General features: G+C 36.0%; 1 protein-coding gene across 31 annotated transcripts in view; it reads left to right on the forward strand.

Moving 5' to 3' along the window:
• ADGRL2 (adhesion G protein-coupled receptor L2) overlaps nt 1–27,459 on the forward strand; it is a 597,884-nt gene that overhangs the window by 87,275 nt on the left and 483,150 nt on the right. For all 31 annotated transcript variants that reach the window (XM_074335025.1, XM_074335028.1, XM_074335029.1 and 28 more), the window contains exon 2: nt 10,408–10,588. The gene's annotated coding sequence lies outside the window, so the exon portion shown is untranslated. The remainder of the gene's footprint in view (nt 1–10,407; nt 10,589–27,459) is intronic.

A 27,459-nucleotide genomic window follows, 5' to 3' on the forward strand; every position in this document is an offset into this window, starting at 1 on the left:
AACTAATAAGAGGCAAGGACGGTTCAGATTCAAACACAAACCATATGCTCTCAGCCACTTCAATCAGAGTCTCTGAATACACATAAAGCACTAGATGAAATGCCTGAAATATTGCAAGCATTTAAAAATGGTAATTACTATTCCCTTCAACTATCTATATATCTATGTCCTGATGAGTAATTATTCCAACTTTCCCCAGACTAATACTATTTTCTAGGTAGAGAATGATATCTATTCTTCCTTCCCCTTTATTTTTTCCTCTTATTCTTTCATCTAAATTATCATTCTCTCTGTCACTCTTCTCTCTCCTATGCACTCTTATTAATTCCCTCTAATGGACAGCTATGTGCCATATTATTTTTAATTTTATTATAATTGACTAGTAAAAAAACAAAAATACAATAAAATACTTATAGACTTGCATAATATCTGAACTGAATGTAAACATGACTTTTAGCAAAGATTCTAAGACAATTTTCAGTCATTCCTCAATAGTGTTGAGATTTCAATACTTGTTCTAATAATTCATTGTGTTCTCAACATAGAAATTACTATGTTAGTTTATGCCACAGAGTACACAAATTGCCCTGAATTTTGTATTTCAATAACAAGCCAAAAAGCATATGTAAGTATTTTCTGAGGAATGCCCAGGCTGTGAGGGAGAGCATGCTGAAAACTGAATTTCACTGAGATATTATCACTTACCACCACAAAAAAAACTGGAAGGATGAAGTCTTCCTTTGGCACTTGCCAATGATTCTGTGTTAACTTAGAATTGGAGAATCAATTTTGGACAAGATAAGACCTAAATTCCAATCTACTTCTACAAATTTAGGGAACTATTTGAGATGCTGAATTATACTACTTCATACTTTAAATGAAATATCTCACATTCTCAAATTCATAATAGAGGCTATTTTCATAAAATTTTTGAACCAATAAATTAAAAATCAGTTGGGTAATCTCTTCCCCTCCCCAACAAAGTCATTGTGGAATCATGATTATGGCATGTAAGGAAATTGTTCTTATAGCACATACCATGTTTCCCCAAAAATAAGACCAGGTCTTATATTAATTTTTGCTCCAAAAGACGCTTTAGGGCTTACGTACAGGGATGTCATCCTGAAAAATCATGCTAAGGCTTATTTTCCAGTTAGGTCTTATTTTCAAGGAAACACGGTAATACTTTTATTTCATTTCCTTTTAAAATCCAATAAAATGTTATCTCCTCATGAAAAGTTATAAAATTTTAGTCCTCTTAAAAAAGATTATAATTAATCTGAGGTTTCAGGCTCGTGTTTAAGCTATTAGTAGAAAAATTGCCCATTTCTACTGTAATTATCTTTAAAAAGTTGGAGATGAGACTTCTAAAAATCTTTACCCATACATTGAACAATTTTGAGTAGTGCTCTCTTTTACTGAGAACAGACCAAAAGGAAGTATACTCTTAGCTGCAGTAGAAAAGATTTAGGCTGGAGAGAGAAATGGCCTCCGGTAGTTTTTACATCATGGAATTTTCTTTTTTTTATATAAGTGGAAATCACAGACCCTCTGTGTTAAGGGCTTTACAATAGAATTTTCACCTTTCAAATACAATTTAAGTTTAACACTGTTTTGAGATAAGGCATGAACTGAGTGACATCTTAGCGTCTTTTGATCTCTCACCTTGAAGGACTGCACGGGACCATAATAGCACCAATCTTGAGTGAAGAAGTGGAACCAATTTTGCTAAAACATCTGAAATATACTCTTCCTAAATAGTAACACCTGGTCATACAAAAAGTCCCAAGGAGTCTTTGTTCCCAGGAGATTCCCCAACCCAGTTTTCCAATACCCAAGAGGCTTAGGTAATATATATCTCTGGTGGGAGAAACGAAAGGCAGCCATGGGTCCCGCCTCTGGGTTGTTCTTTAAATAGAATTGCTTCTCTGACTCTCCTCACTCTCAAGTTTTGACTACAATGCATTTTCAACCATTCCTATCGATATTTTTCTGTTAATTAAAGATAACAAAAGACACTGTTGTCTGAGAGGAGTTACGTTCTCTGTGGTAGATGCCACCAGAGCCTGAAAACCACTGACTTTGGGGAAAGCAGAACTCTGTTCCCCAATCAACAACATCTGCTATATAAAAAGGGGCTCTAGAGGTTAAAACCAATTTAAGCTTGTCAGTCTCTAGGCAAACGCCACAGAATCTTCAGAAACAGCTTGTGATGAGGGAGTGTTGAATGGAAATGAGCTCAATCAACCTTCCGGTTTAGATCATTGAGAACACTGGGCTTTTTAAAATTTTTATTTATTTATTATTGTTTTATTGTATTTTGTTTCAGTTACAGTTGGTTTGAGCTCCTTATTCCTTGTCTGGTGTCACTTGAAGGAATATGTGTTTCTGTGAGATATACTTCCTCCCATTTCAAGAAATCTTCATGGAAGAGAAGTTCATTACTACCATCTGTACTTGGTTTAGGAGAGCTTTGATTAATAAGGACCACCCTATTGTTCATTTGTTTGACATGTGGAAATATTTGTAATCTGTTCCTGGTGAGAGAGATTTCAGCAAAGACCTGGTTTGACTTTCAAACCCACGTTGCCAATGAAAACCAGCCTCCTGAATCCGGGAGGTTAGTGAGAAGCAAGCAAAAGTGTTTTATCCCCCCCATCACCCCCTCCTACAAACACCAACACCTGTTAGAAGTGAGGTTGAACCGATCCTGTTGGAACTCCAGGACAGAGACCCAATTCCAACCTGAAAGAGGCTCTGATGTACGGTGTATAATGAGAGCTGGAGACTGCCCACTGCTACACATCATTATCATTCAGATCATGAAAGAAAATGAAATGGTTCAAGCAGATAACAGCTGTTTTTATTCTGCTTTTCAAAGATTCTCTTAAACAACCTGATCTCATTGCTTTTATTTAAGGGTGAACACCCAATTGTAAACATAGGGAAGATGCATTCTCATGATGTCAGTAATAAAAGCATGTATAAAGCAGCGTGTGTATTCTGGAAAGCTAACTAACCATTAAAGCCAAGAAACATAGTCTGGCACAAATCTTATTATATGTCCAAGAGGACTTGATGGTATGCACATAAGAAAATGTAATGAAACAGCAGGAAGGAGAAAAGAAAGGAGGGGAAGGAGCCAGATGATTGGGGGGGGACGTTCCGGGGTGGGGGGCACAGTTTTATATCTGTGAGATGTTAGCAAAATTAAAGACGGGCAAAGCTGCCCAGATCATCAGAGAAAAAGGTTAGCATAGTAAGTAAAATGCCAGCAACCTGGTTTCTGCCTCACTATAGATTGTATTACAAAATTACCTCTTTGCATTTGTATTCATTAGTTATAGACACTGAGACTGTTACACAAGACACACCCAGGAAACAGAGAGACCCAATCTTCCTTTCATCAGGAGTTCAGATCTCATTTGAGGCTGATGTGCATCTATCGTGTTTATAGTAGTTGCTGTGATCATTATCTTAAGTATTCGATGTAGCCCGCTTGAGAAACTGAGCACCGTACATTGCTCATCAGAATTCTCTGAAAATAAAACTGTTTGCAAGGGGATTTTGACAGAGTAAACCTTATACAAAGGCAGTCTAACCAATATTTGTCATAATTTTTTATTTTTGCGAAACTTGAGCAAAAAAATAGGCAATCTGTCCTAGATGCACTGTATGACAATGCTCATTTTTTCTTCTTTTTCCAGAATAATAGGCAGTATCCTTTATTAAATAGGTCAAATGTATTAATTAAAATAGGAATAAATTATTTCTTTACTATACTTGATAATTAAAATGTTTGCGTCTGAGGAAAGCATGTGTGTGTGTGTGTGTGTGAAATTTATATCTAATGCTGATTTATGACCCACATAAATTATAACATTAAACCAAAAGATGAGTTCAACAAACAATTTAAAATTGGGACTCTGCTGTTCATGTGCTTAGACTTGTACTACAAAAATTTTTTTTAAAAAGTAGAAGGCATTAAAAATGTCAGCTCCATAGACTTGCTGCTAAAAACATTCCTGTTCACCTGTACATGAAATACAATTGCCCCCAAGGGTGTGCAGTTTTACAAAGGCAAATTAGTCTCTTACCTGCCCAATGCTAAACCTATCGTGTGTTTCAAAGCTGAACAGTATAAACTGCTAACTATGAGGTTGTTTTAGCTAGTTCTGCCAGAGGAAAACTACAATGCATGACTTAGGGTTCTAAATTATAGCTGGATTTTCTGCTGTTAAATGTTTATTAGTTTATGTGGTGGCCAATGACATAAAGTAGCACCAACTTGTACCCGTGTATGACTTGCTCTTTCTTGGAATCAAATAGCAAATTATGTGGATGCTTTTGATGTTTTGAAATGGCATTTCTAGCTGTTAGGAACAATGTTCAGATTGAACTGCAAACATTTTTCATCAGTGTGAAAAATACTGATTCCATGGGTTTGTGTTAAAATATAGCAGTAGCATGTATGTGCATGTACACACATACACACACACACACACACACACACAGTGGTCATTCCTAGTGACTTAGACTAATATTTTCAAATATTCTATTCATGACTGACTAACGCTATGTTAGTTTTCCAGGTTGTACGTTATCTGGATTCCAAACGCCTGTTTTTTGGTTTTTTGTTTTTCTCCTAAGCATCCGGGTAGGGTCAGTCTCCTTCTCACTAGTATATCCACTACTAAAATACAAGTACGGATAAAAGGGGAATATAAAAAAGACACCCACCACCCTGGAGAGAAACACAGAAAGCATACAAATTTATATTGATTAGCAGCTCTAAATATCTGATGAATAAAAGGTTTTAAACAACTGACCAAAATACGTATTTTCAACCTGCAAATATATCATGAAACACAAAAGCTGCATAGGTTAGGCAGCTAGGGTAGGTGCCGGGACAGCTCTGAAATTCAGAAGATTTCTATTTATGGCACATTAGATAGTCACGTGGCTATGAAACAGGAATTTGGATGCCAAATGAATAACAAGTTTGAAGGCTGAGCGCCAAGTGACTTGAAACATCTGTGAAGTGAAAATATCCCTGAACCGAGGCATGCTACTGTGTTGAAAACAATTATTGTTACTGATCATTTTCTTGCTTTCATAAAGTACATCTCTTCTGCTGGAAGCAGGTGTACTGATGGCTTTGTGAATTGTCATTAATCAAATCACAAATGGATGCCCACCCCCCCTTTTTTTGGTAAATCCATGCAAACAAAACCAAAACTTATTAACATCTCAAAGAAAGAAACCTGTGATTTGTTACCAAGGACGGATAAATTTCACCTTGCCCTTTTTTCAGGTTTTGTTGTACTCCAAAATCAAGTGAGCAGGGACACTTTGAAATTATGCCCCTTTACCCCCTGCCTTTGGTATATTAATGACTACAAGATGTTGAATGCATATTTGAGCAGTAAGAAGAACTGCTTCCCAAAGGGAAAAAGAAACTGGGAACAGACCCAGAGGAACAATAAGTTAGTGAACAGGTCTAAATGTGCTGAATATCAGCACGTTCCAAAGCTTAGTAACGAAGCTTCAACTATTGCATGATCTCTGCATGGTGGTCAGCACAAATACTTTCTGTCATCTGATTTCTAGAACGTGACTTATTTTTCATAAACAGGTTTTTTTTTTGTTTTACATTGGAATTCATTGTGTGATGCTAACAGTTAGTATTCTGCCATTGCCTTTTTTGCCCTGGCCATAGGATATTTTACTAGCTAGCTAAAAATAAAATAAAATAAGAATTAGAGAGACAGGGTAATTTGTACTTGAGACCATGCATTGAATTTAGGTTCTTCTTTACAGGACGGAGTAGAACAAAACTGTCCTGGCTTGCTAACTGCATATTTTGATTTTGAAGAGCACTCTCACCCAGACGTCATTCTTTCAATTGTCTCATTTTAACTCCACACATCCATGATGCAGATTAGCACAGGCCTCCAAGCCCCAGGCATCAAAGGAATTAGGTCAGACCCAGAAGAAATCAGGTTGTGGGCAAGAAAAAAAATATAATAAAATAGGAGCTATGACAGCCTAGCACTTCTGTACTCCTTCTGACAGACTAAGGAGCCCAGACCTTAGATGTAACAGTATTAAGTAATTGGTATGTGAGAAACCAAAAAATGTAATAGTTTAGCAACATGATAATATGCTGAATTTATTCCAAGCTAGTCTGTATATACTGCTTGGGTAGGCTGGGTTTTCAGCCTTAAAAAAAAATGTATATATATATTTGCAATTAAAAATAATTCCAGGAAACAGCTAGTACAATAACTGTTTTCCTATAATTTAGGTTTTTTTTTAAAAAAAAGCTGTTTTGTATTTGTATTCCATCTGAGGTTAGTGGTCTTTTAAAGCATATATTATCCATCTACAGGAAGTTAATTTTATGTTAGCATGTTTAATGTTTATTTACTCAAATAGCATTATATTACTTTCTTTGGGGTTATTCTAAGACAACAACAAAAATAATAAAAATAAAGAGAAAGAAGGGTTTTATTAGCAAATACCCACGCTTAGTTCATTCTCTAGATGACCATTTTAGTTACCATTATTACTGCCTCCAAAATGATTGGAGGAATATTTTGAATTCAGCCTATCACATTATTCAAGGGCATTATATGAATAGCTACAAACCAGAGCAAGTTCTGGCAAAGGTGCAAAAGCAACCTATCAAAGTCAGCAATAACATTCACGAGTGTTTTCCAGAGTTCGCGAATGCAAGTGAGAATATTTGTATGTGATCTCTCAAACTATGGAAAGTATTTTGGGGAACATATTTTCCATATTCCTTAGATTAGCCATTATGTGTTTTCTAAGTATTTTAAAGGTTTGTTTTTTTGTTTGGTTGGTTTTGTGGGGTTTTTTTTGGCATGATGAAACAAATTTTGGGGTGACGTTAGTCACGTTTATACATATTGTCCCATTTAATTATCTCAGAAGCCCCATGAGAGAGACATTGGTATCATTAGCATCCCCATATATGATAAGAAACTAAGGCACAAACATTAGGCAAGTTGGCCAAGGCCTCAGAGGTTGGAAGGTAACAGAGACAAAATTTGAACTCAGGGCCCGTAAATGAAGCTCTAGTGGTTTCGCCATCTTGCTGAAAGTGGTTTTAAGTTTTAGAAAAGGTGAAACTCTGTGGCTTCTGAATGTAATAAATCTCAGCTGTGGTAGTTCTCAGACATTTCGTCAAACTATTATTATCATCATTGTTATCAATAAGTTAATTTGAACAAAGAAAAAATATTATCCTACCTAACATATATTGAGAGATTATTTCATGCCAGATATACATAAGTGGATAAATTAATTTAATGGTCACTCTAAAAGATATAATATTATTAACCTCCGTTGAACAAAGAGGAACTGAGTCAGAGAGATGTTGAGTAATTTCTCCCCAAAGTTATCAGTTAAAAAGGAGAATAGCCAGGATTTAGATCCAGGAAATCTGGTTCTAGAGCCAGTACATGTAACCATGACTCTACTGACTCTCCAGGTCAGTTAATTGAATCATTATATCCTGATGTGTGTGAAGGAATGGAGCTTTGCTAAATGATTATATTGTGAATATACATGATTATCAGTTATTAAGGACATGTTTTACATATGCCATGACTTTTGTCTAGAATTACCTTTCCTCTTCACTATCTACTTAATTCTTCTTATCTTTTAAAATTCAGCTTTAATGTTAGCCTTCCCAGATCTACCAGTCTGATTTATAAACCCTGATTTATAAAGGCTGTGGCAGTGTCTGATGTGTAGTGCATAGCTAGGAAAAGGCCTGTGATAATTTGTACAGCTAGGCAAACTCCTAGGAGGGATCCGAAGTTTCATCAGGAGGGGATACTTGACGGGGCTGGTAGATTGACGAATGAGTCGTTGATAATTTTGAATAGTGGGTGGGATTTGCGAATGTTGGTCATTAGTGTTCTTATAGTTGAAATACAACGGTGATTTTTCATGTCATTGGTCGTGGTTAGATTCCATGTGAGAATAATGATGACATATATTGTATTCATTTTAAGTACTATTTTTGTTATTAGTTTTGTTGGGTTTTCTTCTAAGCCGTCGCCCATTTATGGAGGGGTGGGGTTAATTGTTAGTGGTGGGGTTGGATGTGGTATTGTGATAAGTTTTGGGGGGGTCTTTTTTAGGGTTAATAGTATTTTTTATTTATTTAGGGGGAATGCTGGTGGGGGAGAGTATAATTTACTCTCATAAAGTAGTTCTATCACAACATCACACTGCGTAGTACTGATATACTTAATTTTCTATCCACATGGACTCTAAGCTTCTTGAGGAAAGGGACTCCATCTTCTATGTGTTTATGTCACTAGTAGTAATGTTTGTCATGTAGCAAGCACCCAAAACAGGTTGGATTTATGAATGGATGAAGGAAGAAAAGGTATAAATGTATAAATACTGTAAATAAACTGTATAAATACTTTGTTGGGATAGATGGATTATTGGATAAAGGTTGGATTGATGGATGGATGGATGGAAATATAAAAGAATAAGTGATATATACATATAGGAAATATGTAAGTCAGTCCAACATATGTGCCAACTTTAAGTGAACAAAGTTTCTTGGATGTATTTCTAAATAATAGAAATATTTTTTAACTGACACATTTTCTACCTTATATCTTAAATACCCTTCTTTTTTTCTGTTGTTAACTTATAATAGCCATTAATGATGACTCAGCAAATTATTTGCTCTTGGAAATTTTCTCTACATTTTTTGTTAAGTATATGTCAAAGCTTTTGAGTGTGATTTCACTCATCTTAAGTCAGACATCCTAGATACCTTCTGAACAGAGGAGCTGCATTGTACTCCCTGGCTGTCTGGCTAAAGCGTTCTGCTTCCTTCCACCATTTGCCTGGCAGGTGCTGCTTGAAGATTTGGCCTCTGTTATCCCTAGTAGATTTAGCAATGAAACAGCATGAAATCCTAAACCTATTGCCAAGTGTGAATCTTTTTCTTCAGAACAGATATATAATCCTGGTCCTAACAAGGAACAGACCACATATTCTTTCCAATATTTTAATTTTATGCCACTCCAAGTGTCAAATTGTACTTACCTACCTGGCAGAACAAGGAAAAAAAATGTTTTCCTCATTAGTAACCACAACATTGTAAAAAAAAAAAAATTCACCTATTAAAAAAAAATAGATACAGAAACTGCAGGCTACCATCATGGATGCCTTTATGATATCATTTATGAATATAATACTGTGCTAAGAATTACTAGAGACATTTCTCCATGATTTGGAGTTGTTTATAACCAGAGAAAAATTATCCACTGCAATTACTAGTCAAAGCTTAAAAATACAAAGGCAAGTAAAGATTGGCCTTTTAATTGAAGTCAATAGTTCACTGATTTTTGTCAAGAAAAAGAAATACTGGATTTCCTTTTACACTATCAGACAGCTTCTCATTTTTGATGTGGTAGACTAATTATTTTCCACAATGGTATAATTTATCCCTTCATTATTTCTTCAGATATTGATAGAGAGCTCACCATTTCTGAGGCACTACAGTGTAATATATTTTCTTACTAGTAATTAAATATCTTCTTTCTCTCTTACCGTGTTTTTGCCTCCAACAACCTACTGTTTATGACTGCATAAACTTGTCAGTCAAAATCTCCAAACAAAATAACACTGGGGGCAAAAAAATACGTGTGTGTGAGTTTGTTTTAAATGAGAGCAATTGTAGTCCCCAGCTTACATAATGTTAAACTACTAGAAATTTGAGTCACCTAAAGAACACATAAATCCAAACTGTTGTTGGTTGCTACTCAATGGCAAGAAGGGTAACTGGAGTCTTGCCATCTTCTGGTTATGTAAATTAGAAAATATGCAAAATTCCCCATTAAATTCTTGTTTTCATTTTGCTTAGTCAAATTTATTATTTCCACAGTATGTGAATGTGTGTGGGTGCTAGTGCATGTGTATATGTATGTATGTGTGTGTATGTAAATATACATTATATTTGTACATATGTGTAAATGTGTGTGTGTGTATATATATATATGTATGTAAACATATATATATTTTAACTATGACACTGTATTTGCTGCGGAAGTGTACCAAAACCTATTTAGGACGCAAATAGCAAGGGGGCAAAAAAACAGAACCACATAGCCACTACATGTAAGAAGTTTGTGAATGTGTCCTAAAGACCATTTGATTAATATACAAAAGTTATAGCAACTTTTAAAGGCTACCAACATAATCTTTTAAACCAAGTTAAAAATTACAAGTTGGAAAATGTTTGTGGGTTATCAAAATGTATTCTTTATGTCTGGCTCGCTCTATGCTAACTCTTATTCCTGCAAGTCTCATAGGATGCTTCTTAAACACACTTCACCTTTCTTTCTTCAGTTTCAGGGTAAAAAGGGTCCCTTCAACTCCTGGAGACAGTAAATCACAGTTTGTGTGGTGGTTCTCAGAAGACAGTTAAAGGACTGAATTGGATGCTCTACATAGCACCCTTGCCAAAAGAGTTCGGAAATGACTTCCAGCTTCCCACAGTAGTAAAATGGCACAGTTTGGCATCTTTAAGGTAATAAAAGAGAATTTTTTTTTCATTCTAGTAAATGAGAAGAGAGGCCTGGTTGTTTTAAAAACTGATTAAAATTCATTGTGTTTTCCTCAAATTATAAAGCGTGATATGAGCACACTTACGTGTGAATTTCAGACCACCTTAGAACATTATTATAACCAGCTCTCTGGGGGAGACAGGATGTGCTAGTTAGTGGAGAATCGGGGGAGGGGGGCTGTTGAAGGGAGCCTGGGAAGGACCCATCAGGTGCTATGAATACTGAGGCCATGATTCAATAGGTGGCACTCTTCCCTCTGAGTCAGTGGTGAATGAATACGGAGTGCGCTCTTTGGAGGATATTATTTTGCTTGAAGGAAATGATTTGGAAGTTTGTGTTTCTGGCACTGTTAAACAGCTGCTGAGTCTAATTGCAGACTGGCTGTATTTCGGTAATGGAAAAAGCTCTAGAAAACAGGTTTTGTGTCTTTAAGAAAGGGTGATGTAAGGCATTATTGTCATTTGTCTACAGTACAAGATATTTTTAAATTCACTCTCCTCACCGTTTCAAAGGAAAATCTTTTGTCATTCCTATTTGACTCATTGGCTCTAAGAGGAAGTTTGATCATCTTCCATTTCTTATCTAGTTATTCATAAGGCACCTGCATCTCTGTGATTTCTCTTAGACTACACAATGCTACCAACTGAAAACAAACATTCTATAAAGAAAGACCACTTTTCAGAAAAGACATCTGAACATTAGAAGCTTGTCAGCCAAAGACATGAGATATAGCTTTCTATTCTTATTTCAATTGTACCAGAAGTAGGAATTATGATTGTTTTAACCAGAAAAGATAAGATTGATACTTTGAACATGCAGTTCAATCCACATTTGTCTTTGTTTATAATGCTGCAATTAGAAGGCTATTACAAACAAATTAGTAGTACACGGAAGAATTTTTAATGACTTGTTGATTTCAGTGATTGCCAAATACCTTCATCTACCCATCACATTCTTAAGAGACATCAGTGTCTGTGTTTACATAATCTCTTTGTTAAAATTACGCAATAGTGGCCTCAGAAGTTAGGGGCTAGTCCATTAATTAAGTAGATGAAACTATTAAAGAGGTTAAACAGATTATTACAAAAAAGCAGGATGTAGACACACCCACTTTAACAATAGTGGGGAAGGAAGTATTCCTAACAAAGACATGATAAGAGGAAAGGGAAATATTACTCCTACTTTTAATGTTGGTCAGTAAACACGTACATGTTTATTAAGCTTATGACAGCTCACTTCAACAAAGAGAGAATGAAATGTAAATGCTAATGTCATTTCTTTCCAAATACTCCCAATGAGGATGACTCAAATCAGAGCAGCTGACTTCAGTGGGGAACCATCTGTAATAAAAAGGAGAACGTGTCCTTCTGGGATAGCACTGAAACACCAGTGGAGGCTGCCTTCCTGCAGCTAGTCCTTGACCTTCACCTTCAAGTACGCATTTACCTGTTAAATTATGTGGTCCACAAGCAGACTCATGACAGAGAAGTAAAAATGTAGTCTTTGATACATTACTGATCATCCATAAAATAAAACACAACATGTTTATAGAACTATACTTGCCCTTATCCCTTTGTAATGTAAATTAACCTTTTCTCTCAATATTTTGAGCTATGAACTTTTCATGGCCAGGGACCATATCTCGTTTACCTATGAACAAAATAGGCAATCAATACATACTTGCTGAGTGAATGAATAAATGAATAAAGATGTAAAAACAAATTTCTCATTTTTTCTCATTGCTGAAATAGAAGTAATCTTACTTTCAGCAAATTACACGGTATATAAGGGTATGAACATTCATGTTCTTGGATTATTTTTTTTTTTTTTTAGAAATATAGAAAGAAGATTTATTTATTTATTTTCATAGTAATTACTTATATTTTTAATTATATATATTTCAATAGTTGTACATCATTGAATGTTTTTTAAGTGTAATATTTTTATCTCTAAATACAGGGACTATACTGTGCTTACTCAAAACAACCTTACTGCTTAAAAATATTAAAAGTTAAAAAAAAAAGTAATGGCTAGTAAATTCAACATCTCTATCTCTTATATTAGCAGGGACTTGCTAAAAAATTCATGATTATACTTAACCTTGTCCCCGTCTCACCCCATTACCGCCTCTGTAACTTAAATTATTTATTTATCTCTGTGTTCTAAATACTATTATACACATGTAGTACATAAAAGAATTAATTTCCTTTGAAAATTTCTCATTGTGATTTCCTATTCTAACATGTATACTTTGTATCCAAATGATACTTATCTTTGTGTAATGAATAAAAGCCCATTTATCCATTTATTTAACATATATTAGTGATTGCCTATCATGTGCAAGATAAATCTACCAAATGCAAGGATAGGATACAACACAAAAATATTCAACTTCACTTTATTCCACATATTTCATAGTTAACCTAATCCCACTGGTTTACTTTGATTTGGCCAGAGACCCTAAATGATCACACAGGCTAAAGATTTGCTTTTAAGAGAGTGATTCTGAAAGTTGTTCATACTTAAGAAGCATCTGTGACTATGCATGTAGTAAAGCAGGTTCTGAATTTCATTCCCCTGGAATTAGACTCAGTAGATTTGGCATACAGCCCAGGAATCTGCAGCATTTCTAACAAGTTTCCCATGTAATTTTCAGGCAAGTGGGCCTCAACATGCATTAAGAATCACTCACTGCCCAAGAATTGAAGAGATTTTTCTTTTCAGGCCATTCGTTAGGTACAACAAACATCTTCTTTCACTCCCTCATTATTTTTTTCCTGTAAAATACAATTTAAGTTTCCTTGAATTGCATATTATAATTACAACATAATTTGCTGTGAACCATGAGGAATACTGTAGGTTTTTTTGGTGTTTTTATTTTTTTGGGCGGGGGGTGGGGGGGTCCCTCTAAAAGGGGTAGAAATGAATGAGGAATATTAAATGTGATTTTTTTAAAAACTCACAATTTTGATAAGAAAAATACTTTAATTGCCATCATTTGATTCTAAATTGGTAATTCATTATAATGAAAATCATGGATTTTTTAACATTAACTTTGACTATTATCTTACAAAATAATTTTCAGAAGTTTCCACTAAGTGCTTTTCTTTAATGCTTTCGTTTGTAAATTTCCCTTAAAATTTTCTATTAAGTCCCAATACAAGTTTTTCCTATGACTTCAGAAGAAAATAAGTAAAAGAAGTAAGATCTGTTTTTCTCCCTATGTCAATAACTTTTTACTTCAACCTCTTTGAATGGATTATTTCTCTCTACAAGTCTTTCAGTAATATGGCATCATGTCATGGGGTGTGAATACGGTGACGTTATTTAAGGTCAGGGTAGGTAGAGAGTCTGTGACTAGCTTCTATTTGTTATATTTGGGTCTACCATTCTCCCACAGAAATGTTATTTCACAACTTCAGTTCCAGGCATGGTTTTCTTGCTTCTAAAGTTGATAGGTCATTTTTGTAAGAAGATTTACTATATTTCTAACCTTTTCTAATTTGAGTATTGTCATCCTGTTACCTGATAACTTATATATGTATATTCCAGGGGTGCCAAAAAAATGTATACACATTTTAAGAGATGTTATCTATGTATTACTTAGTAGTTCTCCATAATCAGAAGTGTCTGGACACTGATGGTGACCACTTGGAACACCTCCTGTAATTGTGGAAGTCAAATGTGACTTGTATTCATCTTTCGTCATCAGTATACATTGAGTATTACAATTTTAATACAGTTTTTTTTTCCCTTTATTAAAATGTGTATATATATATTTTTGTCACCCTCTGTATTTGTCAATAGTCCTCAAGCTGCATTAGGGTATTTTTGTGGATATTAACCCTCCAAGCCACCTCCAGTCAAATGTGGTACCATTTAGACACTTTCTTTGCATTACACCATCACACTTGCTTTTATTATTTTCTTCCCTTTAAAAAAAAAAAAAATTTAAGAGGCTTACTTTGAAACAGTTCATAGTAATAGACAATTGTAAAATGTTCAGTTTCATTGAGTGCTTTAACCGCATTCACCTGAATAGTCCAGCTCACTAAAGAATGAACTCTATTTTAGCTATTTGTGAAAATACAATGTCCCACAATAGCTACCCAACAAATATGATAGGACTAATCAAAATATAGTGAACTAGAATATATTCCTCTTCAAAAACAAACAAAACAGGGAATAGATTTTTATTTTGAGAGTGTAAAAGGCTAAATAAATTTGAAGAACTGTTTAAAATATATACTTCCGCATGATAATATGCCCTGGGGTCTGGAAACAATTATAATAAAATTTTGTGGAGAAAACTCCCACTGTTTCTGTGGTGGCATTTCTGCCTTGGTTCAAATTAGAACTCCTATAAATCTTGAAACTGAGCAAATAGGGAAATAAAAATCACATAAAATACCTGTCTGTATTCAGGCTGAAAGAATGAATTTGGATAGGATTTCAAATCAAACTTTCTAACTTGTTGAGGTTGATACATTTATACCAACTTTCAAATTTGTGTCAACTTCCAGTACCTAAACAGTTCCAAGTTCAAATGCAATTATACTTTGATCATGCCTTATAAAGTGAAATCATGATAATTTTGACCCAATTTCCTACATTAATGTCTCCATTTCCCTACATGGAGTTCTGTCAGATGCTACAAATAAACAGTTAAAAGGTTTTCTCCATAAATAATGATGAGGCTGAGAATCCAGAATTCCTATGCACTTGACCATCAGCCAACCAGGCGGTGCAACTCAGACTCAAAAGTAGACAAAGGGAACTTTCTATCAACAACTATACACTGGTAAAGTGTAAGGTAGAGCACATTTACCATTGTGACTGTTTCTTTTTTAGAAACCTCATACAGAAAGTCTTCTCTATCTTTTTAAATGTCATAATTGCATAATTATAAATGTTATGCAGATTATCTATTTACTTGCCAAATGACAAATCCAAAATACTAAGCATCATCAAACTTTGGAAAATGCATAAATATCTCTAGGACAGTATTTTCAGGTGATGCATAGAGTTAAATACAAATGCCTTTGAACCATGAACAAAGCTTAAAAAAAAATCTTTAATTAGGAAAATCCCTTGAGGAAAGGGCTGACTCTGGCTTTATGAATAAAAATTGTTGCAGTGGGGTAGAGGGGACCCATACAGTAGTTTTAGTCCGTCTAATCCCATCAGAGGGGACACCACTAAAGTATGTTTCTCACATCTCACAGTGAAGGTCTAACTGCCTGTACTGTCTTTTAGGAATATACTGTTAGAAAAGGAATATATTCTTGGTCTATTGTAAGCAGTCAAAGGATTAGATATAGTCATAATGAGGCAACGGTTGTGGTCTGATAGGCTTGTAATTGTAATGAAAATTCATAATCCTCTTCTTTCCTTGTAAACCCTAGTTTATAAATGTTAGAATTTTACCCAAACCAAGGAAGGAAAACAGAAAAACAGAAGCAACCTAGCCTATAATCTGCTTTTCAATTGCTTACTAATAATGCCAAAGTGAAAACAGATTATTAAATTAAGTAATGCTTTCGATAGAAAAATGTATTTGAAGCATTCTATTTGATAACATTAATACCATAATTTTCATCAGCATGTTGGATATCATCCTTCCTCAAAAGACTTCAATCTCATTATATGTCGATCTCTTATGCTTTCGTTTTTTGAAAGGCTTAGTTATGTTTGTTTTAAATACATTATGTATCTATCTGCCTGTCGATGTTTGTCTGTCTTTCTAACAATCTACCCATCTATCTAAATATTTATACCTCTATATCTGTATCTATTTAGTTATCTTCTAAAATTAGAGAAAAGAAGCCTTTTTTAAATACCTTTCCAAAAAAGCTCCCACACTAATAAAAGCAAAATAGAAATTATAAGAAAATGATTTTATCTTCCAGGTTGAAACCAGGGACACCTTTACCCTTTTAACTGATTTCAGCTCAGCGTGATTTTCCATACATTTTCTGAGTTTCCTCGGTGTTCTTTTGGTAATGAGACAAAGTGCAGTATGCCGTCCTCCGACATTGCAGAATGATGTTAACACAAGGAGTTTTGATTTGAAAATCTTTATCTGACATAATTATACATTCTGTCCAGAACTCCACTGACGGGAAGTAAATTGTTTCTCTCCTTCAGTTGTCGTGTTTAGGGGAAAGGTCAGTTGGGTCCGGCAGCTAAAACTATAAAAGAAGCTCTCGTAGGCTTTTGGTGGGAAGTTCAATATTATTACACCCCCAATATAATAGCAGCTGCTTCTGTTTGAACTCAGGGTTATGAAAGATGAACTACATTAAATGGTAAATCATTAAATATCAGCTGAGTAAAAGCACTGTGGTGTGTTTTCCTGCTTAAATCACCAGCATCTGTCTTCTCACATGCAAAGAGTTGCTCTTTACAATCATGCAGTGAAACACTGACAGAAGGTCCAAGACTGAAACCACACAAAAAACCTCAAATAGCATCTTTTGGGTTTTCAGTTGGTGGATAAATGATCATCAGCACACATTCAGCGGTGGAACTAAAGCACAGCATTGCATTTAACACAGCTATAAAATATTTAGGAATGTATAATCCCTTTGGAGCCTCATTTTTTTTCTCCTATTATGTGTTTATTCTTCAGGAAAAGAAAAACAACTGTTTAAATTATGTCCACCTAATACTTTCGATTTATCGCAAAGCCTACAGTTTGCTGGTTTCCTTTTACAATCGATCTTGCTCTTACTTATGGGGATGTGAACCTCATAACTAGAAGTTATGATTCAAAACTAAAATTGTACAATAAAGGATGCCACAACGTAAGGCTCCAGGACTGTTAGAAAAAATTAGACCCTTCTCATCTACTTGAATTGGGCAGCAGAATAATTTCAAATGGCAATTATAGCTATAAAATCCTACTTCCTGCCTGGCTTAGATTTATAGTAGTATACTCACAACTGCAAGCAGTTACCATGAGATAATGGTCTTTCTTTATCCTCATGCTGCATGAGCTTTCATGGTGTTTTGTTCCACTGTGGATTTGTGTCATCCACGTAAATCTTTGAGCTGCCATTATGGTGTCATCCCAGATGCCAGTATTGTGGCAAAATACTGGAGGTAACCATACAGCATCTCAAATACATATTCCTTTCCCCTCCCCTGAAATATATAGTTCTGAAATAAAAAACAAATGAAAATCTAGGATTCACTTTTAGGTTTCCAATTAGTCTTCTCTCTTTGGTGTAAGGCAAACTGAAGGAGTTGCTACTTTCAAAATTTGGACAGAAACCATAAAGTTTAATTACAGAGAATATGTTCTACCAATCGTTTTTATAGTATGCTCATTTTGAAAATACATCCTGTCATGTCATTCCCACATTGTCTCAGCTGTTAACATATCACCTTCTATAGACAAGAGAAAGAGGGCCTCTAAAATTTTCTCAGCTTTACTTGCTCATTTCATTCAACAGATGAAAGGAAGATTTTCTTTTTTTTTTTTAACTTCTATGACAGGAATCATAAAATGTTCTTTATATCAATCATAAAAGAAATGAGCTATTGAGGGAAAAATTGTTTACTAATACCTTACTTATTACAAAAATACCTAACCTGTAAAAACACCACATATTTTTATAGCCATCCAACTTCTTTTTTATAGGAATTATATTATTTTAAAAACTATAAAGATGCATTTCATTATAAAAACAAATCCTTTTTTTTTTCATTGCTTTATGAATTAGCACCTACATCTAGTGGGATTATCATGGAACATCTTTTATGCATAAAGTTGTACTATTGTTTCTGGAAGAAAGAATTATGTATTCTTATAAAAATTATAAAGATCTGAAAGACCATCTTATTGGTTGGCCTTAAGCAAATTATTTATCAGCTCTGGGCCCATCCGTCTAATGGACATAATAATGTCAATATCACATGTGTGAGAATAAAATAAAATATTTAGGTACTTATCATAACACCTGGCACATATTATGCTCTTAGAATAAGTGAAATGTTGTTTTTGTCCCAAAATGTCATCTTGCTCTATATAATATGCTTCAAAACTATATTACGTAGTTTATCATGTTTTCTACAGGCTCTGCCCTGCCCATTTGCCAAAATAAAAAAAAAAACAAAAAAAACACATGGTTTTTACAGCTTCTCATTTCTTGTGTTTTATCCATTGGAAATCTTTCAAGGACCAACCAGTGAGACCAACTTGCAAATACATTAAGGAAAACATATATAGCATGTAGCTATCTCTTTTGGGACATGAATAGACAAACAGTCAGGGTGTCATGTTTTAAAAGAAATATAAATCTTTGTGAATTGCTGGACATGATTTTGCTAACATGAAAAAGGAAAAAAACAACAATTCTGACAAAATTAAACTTAACCCTATGGAACATGTTTATATCCCCATGTTAGCCACTTTTAAGGTTTGTTTTATAGGCCTGTACTCTTATTCAGGTCAAACTAAAGATAGCTGAATATTATTTAGTGGCATTGGAGCAGGGATTGAGCTGTCTGTCAGGTAGACCCACAACACTGTCTAAAACACAGAAGCAAGACATATACCTAATATTCAATACCACCTTGTCTTTGTGTTAAAATATATGCATTCAGACAGCCCAGAATGTTCATTGAACAGAAGTGAGGTTCTAGAACCTGAAAGGGTTTGTGTAACTGAGAGGAAGAAACATAAATCAGGCATATGGAATATGTAATTCCAATTTTGAATACTGAAAAATACAGCACAATCACAAGCATTTTGGGGTCATTGTTTTGCATGTTTGTTGATCAACTTCCTCTTCTTTTCTTATTCCCATGATAATGTTATACACATACAGGTACTGCATAAATAATGAAGATAGAAGCTTAAATATTGCATGTTAAAATGCTACCTGAAATGTTAAAAGAAAGCACTTAATTAATTCTTAAATCATTTAGACTAATTTCATTACAAATTATGTCATTCAACAATTCATGTCACTATTGAAGCCAAGGTTAAATTGCTCTTTTTAAAAAATATTAAGCCAGTCTTTAAAGAGCTTTATAAAAACAAAAAGACTGATTGATCTTCCCTCCCTCTCCTCCTGAAGAAAAAGTGATCTTTCTACCAATGTGTCAGCCTCTTGGTATACTTAGTCGTTCTTATCTATAACACAGTAGTTAAAGTTTCCAAGGCCAATACATTTTAGTATTATATTGCACATTTCATTTCATAAAGACACTTCAATTTCTCTTCATTTATGGAGGAAGATGAATTTTGTCACTGAACATTCCAGATCCGTGTTGCTTAAAAGAAGTCAGTTGCACACCAGCATTTATAGAAGTCTAGAGCTCGAGTGTCAGAGAGCATCCAAAAAAAGGACGAGGCATCGCCCTGCAACTGCCATCTGTTGAGTGTTTTCCCGACAGCTGTATCTCTCGACCATCGCAAGTGTAGACAGATAATCACAAGAGGCACGAAGGAAGTGCGCAGCCGTCAGACACAGAGGAAAATTCCATGTTCGTCTGTGAAACAACGTTGCTTTTAATTGCAGCATAATGATTTTCTAACAGACACAATGGTATGTAGTGTAGTCTTAGAGCTGATTTAAAGCTCACAATAAACCACAGCGCAGCTGAAAAACCAATTGAGACTTCTTAGTGCCAGGAAGGTTTTTGTCCTACACAAATACTTAAGAGCGTTTTCACCAGCTACTCTCTCTACAATCCACTTTTACCAAATATAACTACCTCTATTATTGTACCGGGGCAGTTTTGAAAAGTAAATGAACATTTTTCAAATATCAAGGAAGTTAAGCTTTGACTTTATTTTTAATCTTTGCAATATACAATCATAAAATAAGACAAGTTCTTCACATGGGTGATGGCTCCAAATTTCACTTTCCTAATGTTTTCTTTTTCAAATCACTTCACATTTTTATTTTTACCTTTCAGTGTAAAAGTCTGCCCTGCCAGACTGCCATCAGTCTTTACTTCTTATAAAACATTCTCTGACATAGCATTTGAGATGGTATTGAGATGGCAGAATTGGCTGGCCAGACAGTTGAAATCCTTGTTTTTTTAATGGGGGCAATTAATAACAACACTAGAAGCTGCCATTATTTGGGGACCCAATATGGGCAGTCCTTCTCTCAATATTTCATAGACTTGTACTTGAAAATTTCCAGTCAAAACGTCACTTTGTGCAAAAGTCTAATACTCTGTTTCTGGGAATTCGGTTGTCAGAATATGATGGATTAATCAGCAGAGGCTTTCTAAATTCCCCAGCTCTATTCCATTCTGTAGCATAGAAGAATAAATGAAGGAGAGAGAGAGAGAGAGAATAAAGGAAACTTCAAAAAATCTACTCTTTCACATTTTCCATTAATTGCATCATAATTAATATAATAAGCAACATATGGCAATCCTATCATATATATACACAACACAAATACATGCACATGCACACAAGCATGTATGCATGATCGAAACACCAGTGTTGTTCCTTGAGTCTGCCTGCCTGTGTACACTGGCCCAAAGAAATGCACAAGAAGAAAGTTTGCGGTATAGAAAGAAAAATAGTTTGATATTGAATTGGCCGGTACAGAGGCGGGAAGTTAATGCTGACTTCCTGATGGCGTGTAGGTTACAAATTACGTCGGGCAAAATCACAAGACACCATGGGTTAGGGGTTCTGGGTCATGCTGGGAGCTAATTTGTCACAGGTGAGATAAGTGTAACGAATCATTTCTTCAGGTCTTGAGGAGAATTCTGAGGTCTTTTGTGGCATCCCTCTGTCTGGTCTCATGAGAAAGTACCCAGGGGATCATTCCACCTTAGGGAACAGGAACTGAAACATAACTTAGGTCAAGATGTTGTCTTCAGCCTGCTAGTGGTCCGCATCATGTGACCACTAGTCAGGTCTGGGCTACTGTCCTCTGCTGCCTCAAGCGGTGCTGATTATCTGGGGAAAAGGCTAGGTCTCTGAGGGGAATAGAGAGAGGGATATGATTTCTAGAGCTAGGATTTAAAACTAAATTTAATCAAAGTCATAAGGACCATCAGTTTTACATATACTCTAAACTCTCATTTTCTTCACCAATTGCTAGATCTCGTATATTTATGTACCATCTTGCTATTACCTATTACTGCTACTCAGAAGTATAGCAGCAAGAGCAGATATTGGACTCAAATTGAAAAACAAACAAAAGAAAAATCTGAGCAAAATTTGCGTAAGGTACACTCGGGCTCATTCTCTATTTTTCAGGGGCGGGGAGATGTACCTAAATGAGTCCCCCCTGCCTAGAAGTGATGTTTTTCAGGAAAAAAAACTCTGAGCCACCTATCCAAGACCCCAGATGGCACAAAAATTTGGAATATACACTTTTGGAACCTACTATCTATATTTGTGAACTATCCATAATGCATGACAAAAAACAGCTTTTTCTACACAGATTCACGCTTCTTGATAAAAGGGCCTGTCTGTGAACCTGACTTCCCAGTTTCATTATTTTGCAGTGAATAATTGTGAGAGATAATAGTTAATTGTGCTGTCACTTGGAGGCTACTGTTACGTGTGTGTGTGTGTGTGTGTGTGTGTGTATGGTAGATATTTGCACTCTAATAGCAGGCAAATTTTCCCTTATTGTTTACAAAAAATAGCATATTCGATATAACAGGTGTAAAGAGCCAGGAAGGCTAAGAAGTCATGCCTAATCTACATCACTCAGTAATTTGGAGAGTAAGAAACAGGGTGTAAATACAGCTTCAGTCTGTTTTAGGAATATGTATTATCCCTAAATTAGCAGTCCAGCAAGATTCTAGCCTACTGTGAGACATGAGAAGCGTGACTCTGACTCCTGCTATTCACAATCAGTTGCGGTAAAGAATCCATACACCAAATGCCCGCTTTCTTCGGTTATGCCCTAATCTATCCCACTAAGGAGTGTTCAATCTCTTTCTTAAGACAATGGTTTCCATATACCAAACAGTGCAGGCTCTGTGTGCATTTTTTTCTTGTCCACAATAAAATGAGAAATATAAGGACTATGAAATCATACACATATGTAACTGGAATAAAAATGTATTGAGTACCTCACCTGTGCCAGACAATGTTTTGGGTAGTAGAGGGAAAGAGATGAACAAAGGATCTGAGGCCCATGACCTCATGAGCTTTATATTGAAATGGGGGAGCTAGGTAATAAGCAAACAAATAATATCTAGCCAGGTCATAACAAGTACTTGAGGAAAAATAAAGCAAAGTAAGGAAATGCCGAGGGATGAGGATGAAGAGCAATGGAAGTGGGGAAGGGGAGGGTTTGTTGGCATGAGGTCTGGGAAGAGGGGATTCAAACAGTGCCGTTAGAGAAGTAACGACAAACTAACTCTTGTAGTTAGATTTGAGTAAAGAGCTCTGCCACTGACCCAGGAAATAGATTTCCAGTCAGGGGAATGGCTTGCACAAAGGTAATAAGGTAGGAAGGGGCTTGGCATGTTGCAGAAACTGGCTGTTCCTAAACATCTTTGTGGAATCTTGGTATACAAGTTGCCAATTCTTCATTCTTGCAAAGGCTGCCTTGTATTCTGAGATTATGGCTTTCCTCCTCCCTCCCAGCCCCCACTGATGTTAACATGTCCTTTCTTTTAAGAAATGATGTAAGAATTCAATGTTAGTTGTGTTTTTTGTAATAGCCTAACTTGGCAATATAAAATGTTGGCAACCTGACGTTATTCTCTCCCCACCCCCCAAACTAATTCATGAAATACAAAACTCTGTTAAGCGCTGGCTTAAGCGGACATGTGCTGAAAGTGCCAAATCTCCCTTTGTGTCCATGGAAAACTCCATCTTAACCCACTCCTGTTTGTTTTCTTTTACTAATTTTGGTACTTACTTCTTATTTTCCAGGTTTATTCTAGAAGAAGAAGAAATTGTGCTCCCCAGATTCACATTTTATATGTTTGGCTTTTTAAATTTTGTTTTAACATGAAAAAGTGGTAGTAAAATGTATCCCTGATTCTTGCATAAAATACCATGTCAGCAGAACAGGTTCGGGAAATGGGGCCCTCCCAAGATCTTTTATAGTCTGACATCAAAATTAAATTGGGATGTTGAGAGCATCTAGGCCACTGCCTCTTCTCTTTCTCCCCCCCAGAATTTCCAAGGAATATCCATGTTTGTTTTGTGTTTGTGTTTTGGGGGTAAGGTGAATCTGAAGCTTTTTTTTTTTTTTTCTTTAAGGGAAAAAGAGAAAACCAGATATTTTCAAGGGAATTAACTAGTAGTGGCCAGTATAACAAAGAAACCCCACTAAGCCTAACCACAACCTGACAGAATGAAAAGTGATTCCAGAGCTGCCACTCACCACAAATCCCCATGAAACATGCCAGGAAACCAGCTGAAAGCAGTAGAGAGGCTGCTTTGCAGCAAGGGCCACAAATGTGGCCCCCAGAGAATCTTCTGGTCCCATTCAAATTCAAAGTTGTAAAGTGGGGGAGGGATGGAAACTGGAGACAGAGAATTAGCAACCCTGTGATCACTTTCAGGGTTATGATGGAACGGATTTAAAATGCAAAACCGCATTCCATTGTAAACATGGACACACACTGGAAGCTGAGAGGAAATAGGATTTCACTTGGTAATTTTCAATTTTAGGATTGAAGTAGGGACTGGAAGTACCATGCTATTGATTTTTCCAGAACTGAGATTGCCTGTTCTTTTTGTTGTTGTTGTTGTTGTTGGATACTATTACTTCTTTGGGCTTCAATGCTAATAAGGCATACTTCCCACGAATCTGACAGAAGGGAAGAATACCTTGCCCTGCTAATGATTAATTTGTAGTGGCATGTGTATTTCTTGAATGTTCATGAAGTTTTCTAATTCATCAGCACACAATTGGGCTTTTTTCCCTCCCTTTACACAGAATGAAACGCAGAGAGGGCAAGAGGTTTGGGGTGTTGCATTATCCCTCAACTGGTGTATTTACTACCCCCAAATTATTGCTAACTTCTTTCTACCTCCGGAACAAAATTGTTCTTCAGCAAATAATTTAATACTGACCGCACTTTAAAATGTTTATTACTGTTGAATCTGTCGCAGATTGCATCAAGCCACAGAGATGCTAATCTACCTCATGTATTTGAAACTCCTCTGGGAAACATATATTTGGGCTTACTGCTGAGTGAACATGACTGTTAGGATTATGGAGACCATACCCAGTGAAGAAAAGCAGCATCGCTTTTCTGACTGGAAAGTAAACAATAGAGCAATTGTCAGCTTATACTTTGGGGCCAACAGCCCTACTGCTGAGAAGCTGTGTGTAAAAACCAAGATCGGTAAGCAGTCTTGATGTTTTCTTCTTGGAGTTGAATGTTGTCAAGGATTCAGATGAGCCACCCCAGTGAGTATGCAGGAAACAAAACAGGATATTCTTGTTTAAGGACTGCTTTCTGTAATTATGTTGATTTTGTAGGCAACACTTGAACTTTTAAAAACTCAAGGATGCATAAGAAGTACTCCAGAGGAGAATAAATGATTGGGATTTTGTCTTAAGTGAAATGTTATCATACATTCTTAACAAAATTAACTTGTTTGTATTTGTGAGTGGGTCTATGAATTAAGTATACTTAAACCTTGCTTGTTTTGTTTCCCCTACCTCGCCTCCCCACCCCCATTTTCAAACAGGAGGTCAAGTTGTCTTTGGAACATCATATTTCCTGCTTGAAAAAGGCACTGGATTGTATAATAGTCTGACAGGAAAGTTTCAAGTGTACCGGGAGTTTCCCCTGGAAGGCTTGAGGGGGGTGGGAGGAGGGGTGGGGAATATACAGCATCTGCAAAGTTCTTTCCTTTGAGCTATCGTGAGCTGTTCTATTGTGTGTATACAAAGTCTTCAGAATGGAAACAGCTTAAATAAACTGTAAATACCCTGAGGAAAAATGTCTTTGGAAACTTGTACTGCGGGCTTGCGTGGCACATTGTATTTTTATCTGTCCTTCCTTGCTAGGAAAGGAACATCTGGCTCAGCAACTCATGGGTTAATGCTATCATGCTACAGACATCCTGTTACTTCATCTCCATCTGACTATCAGTTCTGTGTATTAGACAAGAGATGTAACATATTTGTATGCCAAGAAATTTGATTTGGTGACAATTATTGGCCCTTTAATTTAACAAAATTATTTCATCCTCTTTTTCTTTAATCAAAATGCCATGCAATTTCCTATTTCACTTGAATAATTCTCATAATTTTATAACACAATGAAAGGATTATAGATTATCACAGGTCAATCTCTTCCATATCCTCCTTATTTTTCTTAAGATTCCAATCGACAAAAGGTCACAGACAACATAGTACTATAGGGCCAAGGACATGACAAGGTCCTTTTGCAAAAGCAGCCCAGCTGGGCAATCATATTCCAATGGCAGTGTGCCCTGTGTCTTAACCACTGTGCCTCAATGGAGAAAATGAAATGTAAACTAGCTAGCAACTGCCAAGTTTGGTCAGGGGCGCTCTGGGTATGCTGATCTCACTCAAGGGGTAAGGTTATATAGGGCAGAATTTTAAATGATGTTTGGGGGTCAGTCTCCCTTGGTTTTAATCCAGATTCTACCATTTGGTGAGCACATTACTTTTCTTTTCCTTGCTTTTCTCATCTATAATAGGAAAATTATAATTGTTCCAGTTATTAACTGCTGTATGACAAAACATCCCAAAACTTAGTGGTTTAAAACAATTATTTGTTGTTGTCTCTCACTTTCCTGTAGACTAACTAGTGTAGGGGAGGGGGAAAAAAGTATGCTACCTTTCTAGGTTCGTTTGAATGGTCTAATAATTAAATTGACGCAGATTAACAGGAGAAAAACAAATTTCATACGTATGGGAGCCCCACGAAGACATGAGGTTCCAGACAGTCTAATAGTTGAGGCTTATATGCCACCCTGAGCTAAGGAGAAGAGGTGAGGGGCTTGGAGCTCCAAAGGGAAGGAAGACAATTCACATGAAGATAGGAAGAGCAAATGTTTGTCATGTCCTGCAGAGACAATGGAACACAGAAAGGACTTGGAACAAACAGGCCTTGCCAGACTCCCCCCAGCTTACCATACCTAGTCCATTCTTTTTATAGCTACCTCTGGTGAGAGTTCCTGTCCTGGACCAGGCCCTCTATTTGAATTCATTTAGGCAGTTAATGGGGAGGTGAAAGTTTTTTCTTGAGTCTGCTGGGTCTTGATTAACTTCAGGTCAAAGTAATCTACATGCTAAAGCGGCACGTTTTGGGGAGGCTCATTCTGAACGCCTTCACTAAGCACAATTGAGTGGTTCTCACTTGGAGTCTGGCATTCTGGTGCAGTCAGATAGCAGCAGGAATTGGAGTCATTTGAAGGCTTGAGGGGGCTGGCCCTCCAACATGGTTCATTCACATGCTGATTGTAGGCTGAGAACTCCCTTGGGGCTGAATTTACACCTGACCTCTCCCTGTGGCTTGGGCTTTCTCACAGTATGGACACCTTAGTCTGACTTCTTACAAGATAGTTCAAGGTTCCAAAAGAACAAGGCAGAAGCTGTCAGTGAAATTAAAGGTTAGACCTGGACCTGTTGTCTCTTCTGTGCCATCCTATCCATCAAGCTAGTCTCCAAAGCCAACTCAGATTTAAAAGGAGAGGAATTAAACTCCACCTCTCAATTCTGAGGAGTGGTTAATAATTTGCCACCATCCCTCAATCTAACAAAACACAATATTTACCACATTGAGTTTTGTGAGAATCGTATGAATTAATCTATGCAATAAACAGACCAGTGTCTGGCACTTGTACAATATTTTCAATAAAAGTTAGTTATTATTAGTATTTTCTAGGTCCTTA

This window comes from Rhinolophus sinicus, linkage group LG06 (assembly GCF_036562045.2).
Source record: "Rhinolophus sinicus isolate RSC01 linkage group LG06, ASM3656204v1, whole genome shotgun sequence".
Classification (NCBI taxonomy): domain Eukaryota; kingdom Metazoa; phylum Chordata; class Mammalia; order Chiroptera; family Rhinolophidae; genus Rhinolophus; species Rhinolophus sinicus.